Here is a 12,904-nt window from a genome sequence, read left to right as displayed (position 1 = left end):
AATGCGTTTTCCTTTTCTAACTTATGTTTTAGGAAAGTTATTTAAAGATATATCTTTTTTCTTATAAAGAAGGTATTTTTTGTCTTTATTTTATAGATTTATTGCTATCAAGTACTATAATGATAAGTTATCTAATAATATAAAGAAAAAATTTTATTTACAATTAAATGCGTTTTCCTTTATTAACTTATGTTTTGAAAAGTTATTTAAAGATATATTTTTTCTTATAAAGAAGGTATTTTTTGTCTTTTATTTTATAGATTTATTTCTATCAAGTACATAAAGTTTATCTAATAATATAAAGCAACGACACAAATAGAAAAACATCTTTTACATTTTTTCTCAGATTATCTAAAGTCTCTTTAGTTTTCAAATTTGTGTTTTGCATTGCGTGATCATCCTCAGGTGATGACAGTGATTCCACAGCATCATAAAAACTCTTCATCACAACCCTTTCATTCGATGTTGCTCTAGTTTTTCAGCTCTGATACTTCGTTTTCAGAAAAACGCATGTGTGCTTCATCAGAATTCCTAAAACACTCACTATTGTCACACCCCGACCAATGAAGGCGGAAACGTCGAGGCGCGACATGATTGCTCATTGCGCAACGACACTATAAAGTTACAATATTTAAACAACTCATTTAAATCCATATCATCATAAATAACACAACAATTGTTCATACAAAATGCCAAATAGATAGATAAACAAATAACTTGTTCTTTCATTTTCTAATATCCTAAAGCCAAGATGATAAGTTTATTCAAGTAATCCAATCAAGCTAACATCAAACCTGTAACATTGCATAAAATAGAGTTTGTCAACACAAAGGTTGGTGAGCAATTTTCATAGTTTTGGACAATAAGTATATAGTATGAAATCGACAACTAGTATATGAAAACAATAAATAATAGCAACAATTTAGATAATAAACCATCAATAAGAATACATTGACGAACCGTCAATAAGAATACATTGACGACAATAATGAAATCGTCAATAAGAATACATTGACGACACATTTCTATATGGGGATACCATATATACTCGGAATTAACGTATGATCATACTTTGATGAGGTTACCCGCCTTAGCATTCAAGAGGCTATCCGCCTTAGCATTCAAGAATTTGCACATAATCATGTAAAGCAAATAACACAAAATCGAGCATTTATTTAAGTAAACATATACAATAAGTGTTGTGGTTTAAGACTCAAGTATAAATCATTTGAATTTGAATAAGTATGCAATGCCACCCCCAAAACGAAAGATGGAAAACGGGGGATGAAAAAGTACTCACATTAACAAGTAACTTGAAAGATAGTGTCGTGAATAATCGGAGAGATTGGTTTAACGAGCAAGGCCTATATTAAACGGGTCTTGTGTTAGTAGGTAGTCTTGGAAGGTTTTAAAATAAAATACATGACAAATAAAGTAAATAAATAAAGTTTATGATTTAAAATATAAATATTTGAGAAATTAAAGAAACGAGTTTTGTAAAATACGTTTACTCGAAACTGGGTCTCGGTATTCTATTCATTAGTTTTTTTTTCTATTTTTTTACTCAACTTATGTTAAGTAATAATGTGGGTTAAAATGCAATATTGCAAAACCCTTGGTTATAAGAATACCAAAACGAGGTTTAAACGAATGTTCGGGTTGTTTTCCTTTCTTGCAGGAAAACTCGTATTAGCCACAAGTGTGTAAAACCCTTGGCACAAGTGTGTTTTTAGCCACCAAAACTCGTATATACGAGTTTTGGTGGCTAAAAACACACTTGTGCGTCTTAAGCGAGTGAACTCGGTTTAGTTCGGTTTTTTGTTCGGTCCTTGACTCGGAATAAGACCGAGGATGGTTACCACATACCCAATTACCATGGAACTTGTAAAATAACTTATAAATAATAATACTCAAGTTTTACATTCAAAAAGTTAACAATAAAGCTTTTAAACAAAAGTTCGGTTTTTGGTTCGGTTCTCAACTCGGGGTGAAACCGAGGCTAGTCACCACATACCCAATACCATGGAACTTGACAAATATGAACAATAAACTAAAATATGCAGAAGTTAAGCAAGTATAACAAGTTATATGGTTAGATTTGTTAAATATATAAACAAGGACTACCAAGTCCTCCATGTAACCTTGCCTTACTAGCCCGACATTTCAACCGGCCGAGACCGGAGAAATGAAAGACCGAAGGTAAACAAGGAGTGTATATTATATATATGTTGTAACATCAAGCTTTAAGTATTGAGAAGTGTAAGGCCCGTTACCGGTAGCCCTACTTTCGTGTTGGATTTACTCATAAACGCAGTTCTAAATATCAGAGTTAATTAAAACATTCGCGGAATATAAAAGCTTTCATAAAACATTTCATAACAAAACACGTCTTGTCTTAAAACATCATTTTGTCTTTCAAAATGAACGAAACATTAAACTTAAACGTCTTGAGTCTTCCGATGCCAGCCTCTTATTCAGTGCCACGTGTCTCCTCAAGCGAGCTGCCTCATCCTACTCACCTGCGTGCATACTAAAAGTCAGCTACGCTGAGTGAGTTCTAGTTAATCATACACTATACAATACACATAAACTTATATTCTTTCATTCATACTTTCATACTTTCTTTTGTATTAACTTACTTTCATATCTTACGTTATAAAGAGCATTACGCCCTACATTCCTCGAGTATTATTAGGGCTCGGTACCCTCCTTCCTCGAGTATTATTAGGGCTCGGTACCCTCCTTCCTCGAGTATTATTAGGGCTCGGTACCCTCTTTCCTCGAGTATTATTAGGGCTCGGTACCCTCTTTCCTCGAATATTAGTAGGGTTCGGTTCCCTAGTTCTCGAATATTAGTAGGGTTCGATTCCCTCTTCGTTACCATACAACCATACATCATACCTCGAGTATTATTAGGGCTCGGTACCCTCTTACCTCGAATATTAGTAGGGTTCGGTTCCCTAGTTCTCGAATATTAGTAGGGTTCGATTCCCTCTTCGTTACCATACAACCATACATCATACCTCGAGTATTATTAGGGCCCGGTACCCTCTTCGTAACCATACAACCATCCTTTCCTTCTTTTATTAACTTTATCACATTCATACACATAAGCATACATATCATACTTACCTTATACTTAGCGTTACAACCTGACAGTACGTGCAATATCCGAAGATCGTTCACGTACCGTCAAGCCATCATTCATACATATCACATTATTCACATAAGGCATACACTTATCTCTTAGGATAAGCGTATTAACAAACATATCGAGTATGCACACAGCCCCGAAAACATAACACATAAATGGGGCTAGAAACTCACCTGAATCCTGTTACGCTCTCCGTTAATAGTTATTCCCTTCTTGAGCTGTGCACGGCTAACTGTATAATATTTACACGTATCAATTAACTACTACTACTCATGTTGTATTTCTATCTGTATATGACCCACAACGAACGGGGGTCCGGGGGCAGCGCCCCTGGCAGCGGGGTCTAGGGGCGGCAGCCCCTAGCAGGGTCCAAGGGGCAGAGCCTAAAGCTATTTCCATTAACTGTCTTAACACATTTTTCATTAGGTTTTTAATTTATTTTCTAATCGAACTTAACTTTAGGCGAAGTTAAACCTTAAGCGAACTTAGCTTTAGGCGAAGTTATCAGTTAGGCGAACTTGGCCTTAGGCGAAGTTACCAGTTAGGCGAACTTGGCCGTAGGCGAAGTTATCACTTAGGCGAACTTGGCCTTAGGCGAAGTTATCAATTAGGCGAACTTGGCCTTAGGCGAAGTTACCAGTTAGGCGAACTTGGCCGTAGGCGAAGTTAAGCTTTGAAGGCGAAGTTAAGCTTTGAAGGCGAAGTTATCAGTTTGCAGGCGAAGTTGCCCAGTTCGCAGGCGAAGTTGCCCAGTTCAGCTACGGGTTTGGTTTTTATCAAGCATTTTGGCGATTTTAATACCCTTGTTATGGTTCGACATCACCCACTAACGTTCCCTAACCATTTTCGGTCGTATATATATCCCGTATATACTATAAAGCTTGGATCTTTAAGCTTAAGGACATTCAAAAGGCTAAACGTTCAATATTAAAAACGTAAACTTTAAAGGTCAAAAACATACCTTTTATACGTTCGGTGTGGTAGCGGTTTGCTTGGTTATCTCGTATATTGAAGATCTAATAATGGTCGGCTTGATTCTTGGTCTCGGATGTCTCTCTCTCTCTCGGCCGAATATGGTGTAGTGTATGTGTGTGTTTTTGAGTGTGTAGAGATTATGATGGAAATGAAATGAGGGTTTAGGGTTTTAGGTTGGTTTAGGGGATATTTATATCCCTTAAAGCCCATGGACCTAAGGCCCATTCTCATTTAACCCATCTTAATTAATCTAAGTCCATGATCTGTTATTTACTCGACATTAATTAATTAATAACGCCAAATCACTAAACGTAACTTTCTTTATTTAACATTATAAATTTTAGGATGTTACAAGAAGTTAGTTAAAATGAAATATTAGTTTATGAAGAACAACCTTAGAATTTAAGAATCTGAGAGAAATGAGGAAATGAGCAGGCACAAATGAAGAAGATGGGTGTGTATATATAGGGTAAGTTGAATGGGTCTCTCATAAAGGGTGTTGCATGAAAATGGGTTGGTTATAGACCCAAGAAAGCACAAACTACGAATGGGTCCTTCAAGTCTCCATTTTGGTAGTTTTAGTCCCTGGAGTTCGTTTTGAGTGTTTTCGGGGCATTTTAAGAACCGAAAAGGGTGTTTTTTTTAGATCCAACAACTATAAAACAAATATGTAACATAAAATTCATTATTTTGATAATATCGAAAGGTTCGGATACAAAACGGGTCGGGTTTACATTAAGAATACAAGTATAAAATAACCCGAAATTGACAAATGTCACAACTATCAAGGTGAAAACCTTTTCGGGCGCTAAACTACTTTTGAACTTCTCTTTCAGCATGTTTAAAATCGACGAATCTGCATTATGATCCACTACAGTTGTGCACGGCAAATCAGTGCCATAAGCTTCATAGTTGTTATGTGTTTGAGTATCCACGGTCTCAGTCATATCTTCAGGTTTATCTTCTTTGATTTTACTCGAGCTTTGTATATCCCTAGCTTGGTCCTTCGGGAGTTGTTTCATATCTTCGGGTTTATCTTCATTGACTTCACTCGAATAAGTATAATTAGTTCGTCAAATCAATTACCAAATCTGCATTATTAACCTATTCATACACACATAATAATTTTTTTCTCCAAATCTATATTTGAGGTAATAAAAGTAATTTGAATTAAAAACCATACCTAAATCCTAGTAAAATTAGCAGAAATCATAAAGTTAATAAACATAATAATATCCTAACAGCCATATGTGGTTGAAGAAACACGGATTCAACCCGGGTCGGGTTGGATGAATGTTCTTCTGTATTCACACACAGTGACGGAACCAAAATCTTTTAGCTGGGGGGTCGTAATAGTATTGTCTTGGATTTGTAAGTTGTGAGTATATACATCAATTACTTTTTTGTTACTAGAAGCTGGTAACCATAACCTCCAATGTCTCGTATCTTGAAACTATAGTAAAAATGTTTTTGTCTTAGCACTTACAAAAACATTAACATATTTATTTTTTAGGAAAAAATTATCAATTCGGTTGACAGGGGTCATCCATATTGTCTCCTTACTTCCTCTTGAATATTAATTAAAAATTAATAACTTGTTTACGTAAGGCCAGGCCACCAACAATTCATTATTTCTTTAGCATTTAATGGACTTAATGAAGTTTAGATGTTTGGTTCGTGTTACTAAATTCATTTCGAAAACATGTTTATACTGTATTTAAAATAAATGGTTATGACAAACTAAATAATGAATTCTAAATTAGATAATATATATATAATAAATAATTCTAATAATGCAAAATCAGAAGAGAAAGAACTTGGTATGTTATTATTTATTAAAGTAATAACTATTAATTAAAAATTTGGTAGTCTTGATTTTAGTAGATTAAAATTGAAAAGGAAAAGAAAGTATAATAATAATACTAAAATAACATGTGTTTTGTACGATTGATGTTTAACCATTTAAATATTTAATTACTTAAAAAAAGCCATATAGCTCGAGTCTCAAAACCTCTCTTCTCCGATGTTTCGGACTGTCAAACCACCACCACCGGCTTGAAAATCATCAAATATATTAACTTTAATCACTCTTCTATTGTAAATTACTCTTAAAAGCACAATCTGGGAGAGGGTCAAGCTATAATTTTTCTTTTCCGGTTGCGTATTCCGGTAGTCCGGTGTATCGCTAAATTAGCCGGCCGGAGGGTCAACGGACCCTCCTTATCCCCCTGTAAATCCGTCCCTGTTCACACACTCAAAAGTATGGTGGAAGCTAAGAGCCCTTATATATAGAACTCAGTGGTTACCATCATAAAACCCTAATCTAGCATAACCCAGTTAGGAGCTACCTCCACAAAAACCTTCACACCATTGAGCCTTGGTTAATAAACAATAATCTATCTATGCTATTAAAACAAAACCATTTCTACGTGTCATTCAATTAGAGCAGCCAACTAGGATGCCAACTAATAATACTATCACTTTATAGAATTATTAACAAAGTTACAATTATAACTTTAGATGTTGTATTAAATGAGATTTTTATATATTCGTGAACTATTAAATTTTATTTATTATTATTTATATCTTATGAATCTATAAGGTGTGTTATTATATATATTATTAAATCTAATATTTTTATTGCATTTTTCAAACCATACATGTATTGCACGAACAATATTCTAGTAACATAATAAATATATCACATAATATAATAAATAAATGTCTTAACGAGGGTCAAAGACCCTATGCAAATCAAGAAACAATATAATAATAATTAATTCCTCAAATCAAATACCAAATCTTCTGCATTATTATTAACCTATTCGTAAACACACAACTTTGTCCTCTAATCTAGATTCGAGGTCAAAATAGGTACTTGGAATTGAAAACCATACCCGAATAGACGTTTGATTTCAGGATCTGTAGCACCGAGGGCGTCGTATGATAAGGACAGATTCGAGATGACCAATCTCCCGTTTTAACCTTTTGTAGCAGGGAAACACTCCCAAGAATTTTAGAGAAGAAATGAACAAGACATTTTCTATATTTTTCATTCATACTAAAAACAAATACAAACAAACTATAAATAAGACATGCAAACCACTTACCCCACTACCCGCTAGTATGACTCAAAATAAACTAACCACTATGAATATTAAACTACCCACTACTAATTCATAGACCCATTACTAAATGACTAAAATAAAGTATTAAACAAAAACTAATAATTAAATTAAAACGTGCACGTATCATCGTACGTGTCATTCTTCTCCGGCATGTTTACGAAGGTTGCATGATGAGAAAGAAATTATGAGGAATGAAGGTGATTGGTTCGGTTATAATTAATGCAAGCAAACCAATGAAACAGAGGTATAAAAAGTTAAACATGCAAGCTTCAGTTCGCCTTCAGTTTTACGACGACACATTAACTATAGCCATAACTAAACAGTCGATTATTCATATTCACTTAACCATAGTAGTCAGTTTTGTTCGGTTATGAAAATATTAATAACAATAAAGATAATAGATACGCCATCTCGCAATGCCAACAATGTGCTTCTCCCATCACAGGTAGAAATGAGCTTGCACTTAATTCGCACCTATGAAGAGTATAAACCACTTTGCACCTATGAAGAGTATAGACGAAAACATAAAGATAGAATGAATGTATTAACAAAACTTAATAAATGAATAAAAATAAAAATTCATGAAGCTAAAACTAATTACCTTTTACCAGGGGTGTGTTCATGGTTTAGTTTAAAATGTGAAACCGGCTAAACTGGTCATTGGTTTGGTTTCATGGTCGGGTTCTTATATAATTTCGATCGGTCGCTTTCAAAAGTTTTAGTCCGTAACTAACGGTTTTGTTTATGGTTTGAAAATTTTCAAACTTAATAGACCGGACCTTAAGATTGAACGTACTTAAAAGCTGTTTAAATATTTCATACCACATATATTTGAGTGTATATATGACTTAGGTTTAATAAAGTCAAAGACCAATCTAACTCCATTAGTTTACTCAACAAATTCGCATATAACCACTTCCGTAAGATGCACACAAGATAGTCGAAATCTACAACTACTCGGATATAAGTTATAGTCACACTTAGGAATATATTGCCAAATGTTGTTAGGATTTAATCCCAAATCAAAATTCAAATGGTCTATTTTGACTAGGTAACATGCAGCACAACTCATGTGTATCTTTGCAGCAAGTGTTCATAAGACTATATGTAGTAGATGGAACCCCTATAGGGGTGTTTTGCGTCATATGGTGTCACATCACCATAAGGGTTTTTTTTTGCTAAAAGTGGTCCTAGTGGATGAAAACCCTTCAAACCATTACCTCATCTTCCAAATTCCACCTCTTCCACCATACATGTAACTTCTAAGAAAATAACTAAAATACAATTTTAATTTATGATATAAAAAAACCATGCAAGAATCAAAACAAAATTTTTTAGTGTGTTGTCTAGAACTTTAAAAGCAAAAATCAAAACGAGAAAATGAGGTGTTGCCTTGTTTTGAAATACCATTGACCTTCATAGGAGTGTCTATGACCACTTTCCCATTCAATCTATTAATCCATATCTATCACCAAAACACCATTTTCCAATATGAAATAAGTACTTCTCACAAGACAAGAAATTAAGAACTAACAACTATTCAACTATATTATTAATAAGATTTATTTATCCGAGCCTACATGTCTACCTTAAGGTTCTAGGGCTCCCTTATAATCTTTATATATTGTGAGGTCACCTTTGCAAGTAGATTATTCCGTATTTTACCATCTTAGAGACGTGTTTTTTTATAAGATGCATATCGAACTAAAACGTACTCATATAAAGATACGAAGATAAGGATGAACTCAACAAGATACCAAACAACTTATGTTATGTGAGAGTTTGGCAATTTGCCACAACATCATTACAATTTTGGTTGAAAATGTCATTGTATACATTGTTAACACAATATTCTTTTTGCATTTTTGTGATTTAATGTGTCACAAACTCTTTACTTACAAGTCTTGATACTTATGACAAAGACCACCTCTTAAGAACCAGTGCCTTTTAGGGACCATCTTTGATAACAAGAACCTTTTTGGAGGGCTAGATATAACAGCTTTTAGGACCATTGTATATGCTAAGTAATGAAAGGTGTAGAAAAGGTTTGGTATATTCTAAAGTGATGGTAGGTGGTTTAAAGGTGTGGGCCATAAATCTTTATAAACATGGGTTCTTTCTCCTTCCCAAATTGTGGCCTCCGTTTGATTGGGAACACCCCAACCAAAAGGAATATTAAGCTATGATAAATCCTTTTCCAAAGATTAATTTCAACATAACTATCTTTATTATACCATCATTATTGAGAAAACAAAAACCAATAAAGATTACAAGAGTTGAAGAAAAATTAAATGTTGTTAAAAACATATGTGAATCTAACTTGTCAGTATGACCGGTTGGATTGGAAACCAGATCTCTAGTTGAATAGACTGACTCCCTAGTGGTGGTTAGACCGAGGAGCCGGTTTAGTGGCTAGACCAATTTTAAGTAAAAAAAATATATTCATGTAAATATTTTTTCAGATCGTAATATTTGAACTTAAGAGCTATCGTACACATATGAAAAGCAAACTCTTTAAAAACAGTATATTTTTTAAGTTTTAATTTTAACCAGCACAACAATAGTATTTTAACGTTTATGAATGTTTATATACGTTTTAAATCTAACTATAACATCAATAAACCGGTTAGACTTTTTAGATTGATTTGAACAATCCTATCAAGAAGTCAATAGTGCGGGTGGTTCAATCTACCAAGTGCTCAAAATATTAGTGAAAATAACATTTAAGCAACTAATGATCAAAATGATGATGGTGGTCCGCGAGTACACCTTCTGTGGTAGTAATGGTATTTTGCGCCCCTTTATCGGACCACCCATCCACAATTCTCGTCTCTATCCCTTCAAGATTCTCGCATTTAATGTTCAAATCGAATACGTTTCAATACACTTTAAAGCATATATTCTTCCATGAGTTTCTAACATGTACTCTTTAAGGTAAAAGGCAAAAGGAGAGAACAAATTGTGCTTACAAGTTACAATCATTTGATTGTGGATGACTTTAGGCCTAAAATACTTGACGACCATTTTGGTCCAATGGAATAACATGTCTATTTCGGCTCATATGATGTGAAATAAGTGGCATGCTTTTCAACTTCACAGTGAATCACACTTTGTGTTAGAGATAGCCATAAAAATATTATGTGGTGTATTATCAACAACTTACAAGTTACAAGGTCAACTACTTGATATTGTTCTTTGTACCATGACAATATAATGTTTTTTTTCTTAGGTTCAAAGATTTTGGATATCTAAGACCATACGTAATGGTAACTGATAGTGATAATAATTTGTCATGTTTGCGTCACATAGACAAGCAGAGAATCCCCCCACTTGCACACACTTATTGTGTGTAATGCAGAGTGGTTTTATTCTATTATAATGTATTTCATTAGTTATAAAACAATAAATGTTAATTGTTTTTAAACAATTACTTGTCATCTGAAATGTAGATCTAAGCACATATATAAACCGCTTACAAGACCAGAAATATTTTTCTTTAAAATAACATTGTTTTTGTTAAAATTTATATCATCAAACAATTAAAACCTAGTATAATCACATCAAAATTACATAAATCCATCGAACTATAAAGTTTTTTTTATGGTTAAATAGAGTATTGTATAATTGTTATTAGAGTTCAATAAAGTTGGTATTGAAAGATATTTAAGTTGCATTCCAATAAAGAAGCTATCAAGTAGGGCTGACATATCGTGTATACCCGTACACGATAAGACACGAACATAATAAGACACGAACACGATAAGACACGAACACGAAATGTGTTTACCTGTACACGACACGAAAACTTATCGTGTACCTGTTTGCCAAACACAAACACGAACCTGTAAATACCTGGTATACACGATAATACACGATAAGAGCTGAAATCGATCCTACGATAGCCAAATTATTCGTATTAACCTAGTTATGAATGTCGTGAGAATGTGACGGTTGAGAAAAAGTGAGAATGTTTTAGGAATTTAGGGTCTAGAATAACTTATAATATATATATTTAATTATAAAAATCTAATCAGGTACTTAACATGTAATTAACAGGTAAACAGGTATTTTACCTGTTTAGACACGAAAATCAACAGGTAGATTCGTGTCTACCTGTTTAGTACACGAAACCTGTTGAGGCCTCACCTGGTACCTGTTAAAGTCGTGTAGGTACATGTCATGTATTCGTGTATCGGGTATAAATTGCCAGCCCTACTATCAAGTTCTATTAAACTTTGTATATAATTGTAAAAGATAATTAATGAAAACATCAATAAAAAATTATAATTTCACATCCTATTTATTTTTAATCGTAAAAATATATTGCATTCCTATCCTATTCATATAGCCACACGACATGTGTGTAGCTTCTATCTTCACATAAGAAGCTTTACGGGGTAGTTCCTTCTCGTGCTCTGAAGACAGATTTCTCATCGTCTCTTTTAATTCGTCAATCACATTCTTCTCGTCTTTCTTTCTTCCACGTCAGTCCAAAGACGTCCCGTTGAATCATGCTCTTAAGTCTTACCTTTGAAATAAAAAACAACCACACAAAGCATTAGTGGTGTGTTCCAATAATCCAAATGTCAAAAGACAATAATCTACCCAAATAGGCTTCAATAGCACGTGGTTGTACCTTCTCCATCAATATTATTTTAGTGATATGTCAACTTCAATCTTAATCATTAAAATTTTGTTATTCTCTATCCATACCTAATAAAGACAATGGACCGAGACAACGAGCCGGTTATCTATCACAAGTCAGGCCAACCCTGGCTCGGCTTCAGAAGCTTTGTTCCTGGGAACTTCGAGTGAGTCACGAACTTTTTGAAGAACCCTATACACGTAGCATGACACAAACACTTAAAAGACAAGGAATGGTTGTAATAGAAGTTGTGTGATGGTTGATTTGAAACATGCTAGTGTTTGGATGTTTTTCATTTTGGATGAACTCGATTATGAAATAGGTTGTCGAATGGGGGTTTACACGATGGAATTTCTTAGTGAAATCGGTTTGAGAAGATTTAATTAGTTTTTCTATGGCAAATTATAAATAAATAATCCTAACTTTTGTGTATTGGCCGATAATAATCCCAACTTTAAAAATCACTACCAGCAGTCCCAACGTTCAACTATTTTTATCTCAATGGACCTCCGTTAAAAAACGCTTAACGCCGTTAAGTTTTTTTCCGAGTTTCAAACCGATGTTTTAGGGATTTTAATCGGAAGAACGATACGATTCGACTGACGTAAAACTTATCACGAAAATGGTGATTCAAATGACTTGATTTTTGTTAATTGGAAATTCAAACACCCGGATTGAAACATTGTTTTAGGGATTTTAATCGGAAGAACGATACGATTTGACTAGTGTAAAGCTACGTTTTACATCAATGGACCTGTATCTTCTTTCCGATCAAAAGCCCTAAAAAATCAATTTGAAATTCGGGAAAAACTTAATGCCATTAAGTTTTTTTTTAACGGGGGACTGAGAGAAAATTTTTTAAAATTTGGAACCACCAGTGGCAATAAACCAAACTGTGATTTTTATCGGCCATTCGGCCAATACCATTTAGTTGTGATTATTAAAATCCAATTTACCTTCAACATATAATCTAGAGAGACAAGAAATGACTAATGTTTGTTT

This window comes from Bidens hawaiensis, unplaced genomic scaffold, assembly GCF_021521415.1.
Source record: "Bidens hawaiensis isolate Kalapana, Puna unplaced genomic scaffold, B.hawaiensis_p1.1 tig00032029_1, whole genome shotgun sequence".
NCBI classification, from domain to species: Eukaryota; Viridiplantae; Streptophyta; class Magnoliopsida; order Asterales; family Asteraceae; genus Bidens; species Bidens hawaiensis.
This window is presented reverse-complemented; position numbering follows the sequence as displayed.